Source organism: Cryptomeria japonica, chromosome 7, assembly GCF_030272615.1.
Source record: "Cryptomeria japonica chromosome 7, Sugi_1.0, whole genome shotgun sequence".
In the NCBI taxonomy this organism is placed as follows: domain Eukaryota; kingdom Viridiplantae; phylum Streptophyta; class Pinopsida; order Cupressales; family Cupressaceae; genus Cryptomeria; species Cryptomeria japonica.
Window position 1 is genome coordinate 220,941,005 of NC_081411.1, and position 6,302 is coordinate 220,947,306.

Sequence of the window (6,302 nt, forward strand, 5' to 3'; positions counted from 1 at the left end):
AATCGGAATTTAGTGTCATAAAGAAGAAGAAATTCCACAACGCAGTATATTTATTGGAAGACTTCACAGAGGATCACATCAGGATGATCTTTAGCAGAGTCCATGGTGACAAGATGTACCTAGAGAGGATGCATGATATCATGCCTTAGGCAATTCATGCAGTCACCGGTTTCTGCAACATAGGGGAAGTGCTAGCCTTGAGAAAAGTGAGCAAAATGGAAATGACCAAGCTCACCAGTTCAACAAGTGATTCATGGGGCATGACAGTCAATCCTATGAATGATGATCTAGTGAAATATGCATGCATGGTGATTGGATACAGAACAATCTCAACCAGCAGGATTAATCCTGTATCTGCTGCAGTGGTAAATGTCGCTTACTGAATGATAAAAGAGGATGTATCTTTTGACTTATGCACTCGTATGTAGAGGCAACTCCTGCTAAATATTAAGGCAATCAAGAAGGACAACTCACTAAGGTTTAAGTTTGGACAACTACTGGTAGGGTTGTTCTTTTATTTCCAAGCCTACTTTCTGGGTGTAGGAGATGTCCAGTGGTCACCTGACCAACTGGTAACCAAGCAGATAAAGGAAAGTATGCAAGCCATTGGAACCGGCTACCCTGAGATACTGAACAAATATTTTGATGAGTTCAGAAGAAAGATGAGTCAGAGGGTAAGAATCTCAGGTGACATAGTGAAGAAATACGAAGATGACATTTGTTTCACTATTCAGGTGGACAAATGTTTAATGGAGGCTGTTGAGCCTAGAATGGAGGAAGTGGAGCCTATGGGCTATGAAGTCATGTTTGACATGTTGGAAGGGTATGCTTCAACCCTTATTTCCTCGCCTCTTGATCCAAAGGTTAAGAGGATCAGAACCTACTTAGAGAGGATTGCACCGGTTGAAGAACCATCGGTAAAGAAAGGAAAAGAACCAGTAGCTAAGAAAGCTAAGGGCAGTGCCAGCAGCATCAACACCGGCTACCACTGGAACTCCAAGAGTGACCAAGTGGTCACCAAAAAAGAAGAAACTAGAGGTAACACTCACAAAAGTCTTTGAAAGAAAGAGGAAGACTAAGGCAAATTAACCAAACTCTGAAGAAACCGAGTCTGATGAGTAGCCAAAGAAGGCAAGATAGACAAAGAAGAAGAAGAAGAATGAACCGACAACATCCACACCGGTAAATATAGACATCTCCTCATACAAACCTTTGACACATTGTCAAAGAACAGTAAAAAATATTAGGAGAAAGTTACTTCATGATTTAATAGATTATTATGATGAATTCAATAGTGAGAAAAATGATGAAGTACTATAGGAAATCACTCTTTATTTATGTAAAAATGATCGGTCACCATCATAGATTAAATTTGAGACACCAGATTCATTATTTAAAGCATTGGATAATAAATGGCACATTTCCATTGAAAAGGAACAGGAGATTAGGGAGAAAGTTTTTTGCACAGTACTTCCCCAAACTCTCAAATTCTGAATTGTTTACATATAACTGGATCAAAATAAAGGTCTCTTCTTCGCAAGGAGAAGAAGACTCTGGTTGTTGGAGGGGAGAGTTGATGATGTAGAAAAAGATACACATCAGCACATGGCCCATGCTATCAGCTCTCACAAAGCACGAATGGCAAACCTCCAAGCGGAAAAGGAACTGGTTATTTCCAAACCAGATGAGGTCTTTGATGAGTAAGGAAACCTGGTGGAAGAACCAGTCAACACCATCGATGTTGATGCCTTGGATGTAGAAGATGTCACTCAGGACATACCTTCTGAGGGAACAAAATAGGGGCAATAGGCTGATCAGGGTGGTGAACAAGCTGAGGACACACAACAAGTAGCAAAGGAACAAGAAGAGAAAAAGAAGAAGTATGAAGATGAGAAACAGAAGAAATAGGAAGAGAAGAGAAGAGAGGAGGAGGAGAAATGGAAAGATGAAGAAAAGAAGAAGAAAGAAGATGACAGGAAAAAGAAAGAAGAAGAGGATAAGGAAAAAAAGAGAAAGAAGGAAGAAGGGGAAAAGAAAAAGATGGAAGAGGAGGAGAAGAAGAAGAAGGAAGTGGGAGAGAAGAAGAAGAAGGAAGAAGAAGAACAAAAGAAGAAGGAAGCGGAAGAGAAGAAGAAGAAGGAAGAGGAAGAACAAAAGAAGAAGGTAGAAGCAGAGTAGAAGCCAAAAGAAGAAGAAGACAAGAAGAAGATGGAAGAGGAAGAGAAGAAAAAGAGAGAAGAGAAAGAGAAGGAAGAGAAGGAGAAGAAAAAGAAGGAAGAAGCAGACAAGACAATTGAAGCAATGAAGACCACATAGATGGAAACTCCTAAGGCAACCAGTAGCCAAGCCAAACTGGCTGCTATCTTGAGCCCCATTGATCTCCAATCTGCAAGTGAGTCTAAGCTTATGCAGAGCATAAAGGTTGCCCAAGAGTGCCTTGAAGGCATTCGTAGGAAAAGTGAACAAGATATTATTCAAGTGGCTGTAGACACGCTTACCAGTTTAATCCCTAGTACTAATATTCCTGACACTGAATCATCACTAACACAACTCAAACTTCTATGTACTATAGTGGATGATTAGGTGCAGAGTCTAGAAGAAGCAGAAGAGGCCAATGTAAAGAAAGAGCACCAAAAGGCTCTTAATGTTGCTCTAGTGAAGAAGTTAAATGAGCTTAGGACTGAACTGCTAAAGGATCAAAAGGACATAAGGAATGCCTTGGATGAGGGAAACTTGCTACTCAGTAAAATCTGTCAACCTCATCTATTCTGTGATGATGTGCTAGCCAAGAAGCAACAGCCTCAAATGGACTTACAGTCCTACTTGGGCACATTCAAGACTCCTTATGATTCCTTTGCACCATATGGGCAAACCGTTCACCGGTTCCAGGTCCAGTCAGCCAAGACGGAGCAAGAGATCAGTACACAGTCTAGGGATTTGCAGGAACTTCAACTGGTATTACTTCCATGACTGCAAATTCTTCAGAAGTGTTATTTGAACTTGGATGCCCTGACAGTCACATAGGAACTAAGCACAATAGTTGCCATGGAGGAACAGGTATCCCAAATGCAGACAGAGAAGGAAGTGGCAACCTCCCTACTTGAGTCTTGGTCCCTATCCATGAAATAATTTTTGTAGGACTATAAAGCAGTTTTTGACAAGTATTATTCATTATTGTCATAAACACTTTTATATATATGGAAACAAGGTTTTTTAGTGGTACTTTGTCATTGTTGGCAAAGGGGGAGAAGTATATCTGGTTTTTGGTTTTTGGTTTTAAAATTTTGATCTTCTATCATATGGGGGAGAAGTATATCAGGGGGAGATGTATCTATTTTGAAATTTTGATATATGTTGTGATATATGTTAGATGCTTTGATGATTATGCTCTATATGCAAAATTGCTATACACTATGTTGATTAAGGGATAGTGTATATGCTTAGGGGGAGCAATTTTGTTAATGGCAAGTTTTTGTTGTAAAACACTTAGATGTCAAAATTTTATTCTCCTAAGTGTTGCCATCAATGCCAAAGGGGGAGATTGTTGGCATTTTTGATATTTATTTTGTGATTGTGATTGATGGACACACACTTGTATTGAGATCCCCTTTATATGTATGAGCTTGTGCTCAACCAGTATTTATTGCAACTGGTATGTTGTATACTAGTCTCTAGACTAGTGATTTTGCAGAATGTGTTTCCCGGTCTGAAGCAGCATGTCGACCCCAAGCGGTTAGTAGATCCCAAGTGGTATGAGGGAGCAAAGAGGCACAACACATTCTTACCAGTCGTCATTTTTGACAAACCGGCAACCGGTATTTTGTAGGAACCAGTAATACTCTATGATGAGTTACCAATCCACCGATTGTTTGACGGTGTCGACACATTGATGGTGATTCTTGTGTCATGTTACTGAGTATGTTTAGATTCATTGAACCTAGGAAATTGTAATGTAATCCTATTGGACCGACATGAAATCAGAATCCTTTAAAAAGGAAATCATGTCTAGGATTTTAAGTTGTTGCTGAAAGGGTTAATGTTCAGCTAGGGTTTGAGGTGGAAGTTGAGTTGTTGTGAGAACGATCTTATCTGAGAAGATCAAGTTGTAACTGTGAGAGAGAGAGAAGATTGAAGTAATGCTGGAATGCATTAGCTATGAGCAATACTAGATCTAACCAAGCAGTTTATGCTATTAGATAGATCAAACACTTATTGATTACTCACAGCTTTGACAAGTCTGTAGCCCTTAACCGGGTAGGCCTCAAAGCCTTTGTAAAATCCTCTAACAAGGTAGTATTTAATTGGACTTATCTCCTAACAGAGATTGAGATTCCTAATAGGATCTATTCTGGTGAAGAACATTGTAAGACCTTAACCGGTCTAGTTTCTATTCTGCAGATAGTGACTTGTGAGTTCCATCTCACCGTGGTTTTTCCTAGTTGGGTTTCCACATCAAATATCTTGTGTTATGGTTGTATTGCTTTTGTGGGTGATTGCTTTATTTGGATTTTGGTTTGCATGTGTGGTAACCGGTTTGACTGTCAGACTGCTTTACCGGTTTATCTTTAGACTGTGTAAGTGTTTTAGTGTAGTAATTTTTGGCATACTAATTCACCCCCCCCCCTTAGTAATCATCCGGAAGAAGATAGATGCTATTGTTAATATGTCACCTCCTAAGAATGTCTCCCAACTAAAATGTTTGCAAGGAAACATCCAAGCTATTAGCAGGTTTGTCTCTCAATTTGCGGATCGTACCTTTCCCTTCACACAATTGCTTAAAAAGAACATCACTTTCCAATGGAATGAGGATTCTTGTCAAGCATTTGAAGACCTAAAAACCTATTTGGCCAATTCTCCTACTCTTCAACCTTTTGATCCTACTAATCCTTTTATTTTGTACACCGTTGCTTCCCCTCAAGCTCTTGCAACCTTATTAATACAATGTGATAAGGATGGTAGAGAATGACTAGTTTATTACATAAGCTACACTCTACTTGATTACGAAGTTCAATATTCTGCAATAGAAAGACAATACCTTGCTTTAGTCTTTGCAACCCAAAAGTTGAGGCATTATCTCTTGAATGCTAAGATCTATGTTATCATTAAATTTGATCATCTTAAACATATTTTCTCCAAAACTAACCTTTTTGGATGCTTAGCTAAGTGGGTTATAATGTTGACCAAGTTCAACCTTAAGTTTGTCTCACAAAAGGCAATAAAGGGACAAGCGTTGACTAACCACTTAGTTGATGCTCCTTCACCCTTCTCCCTACCTAATCCAGAGTATTTTCTCAATGAATACATTTTTTCACTAAGGTTGATGAGACTTGGGAATTGTACTTTGATGTCTCTAAGTGTTGTATAGGATCGAGGGCAAGGGTGGTCTTAATCTCTCCTAAAAAGAATTCTATTCCTTTATCATATTGTCTTAATTTATTATGTACCAACAAGATTGTTGAATATGAGGCTCTTATAGCTGGAATTAAAGAAGCCTTGGCTTTGAATGTGAAAGATCTACATATTTATGGAGATTCTCAACTAATCATAAGACAAGTGATAGGAGTCTATCAAGCTAAGAAAGACAAATTATCACAATATAGAGATCTAGCTATATCCCTGTTGCAAAAATTTGATTCTTATACCATAGAGCCCATTCCTCAAAATGATAATCGACATGCTAATGTGATGGCATGTGTTGCCTCTCTTGTGTCTCTAGAGGACCCCTTGGTAGATCTTAAATTCACTATTCACAACCTCACTACCCCAGCTATTGTTGATAATCCTAGTGATGTGGCATATTGTTGCATTATAGATTCTGATGAATGGCACTCACATATTGTGAGATATTTTAGTGATGGTACCTTTCCTAACTCTGCGAATAAGAATACTAGGGCTAGGATTCACAAATTGGCTACTAGATATATTATCCTTTCTAATGTTCTGTATAGGAGGGGTTATAATGGTCTTCTCCTTCAAGGCTTAAACAAGGTTGAATCCCTATTTCTCTTGAGGAAGCACATTTAGGTGCTTGTGGGGGGCATTTTGGGGGTAGATCTTTAGTTTAGAGATTTCTCCAAATGGGATATTATTGACAAACCATGGAAAAGGATTCCTTTGCATTTGTTAAAAGATGTCATCAATGTCAAGAACATAGCAATTTGATCCATGCCCCTACTCAAGAACTTCGATCTCAAGTAGTGTCCTGGCCTTTATCTACATGGGGTTCAGATCTCATTGGTAAAATATCTCCTCCTTCATATGAAGGAAATACCTTCATCATAACTACAACTGATTACTTTATG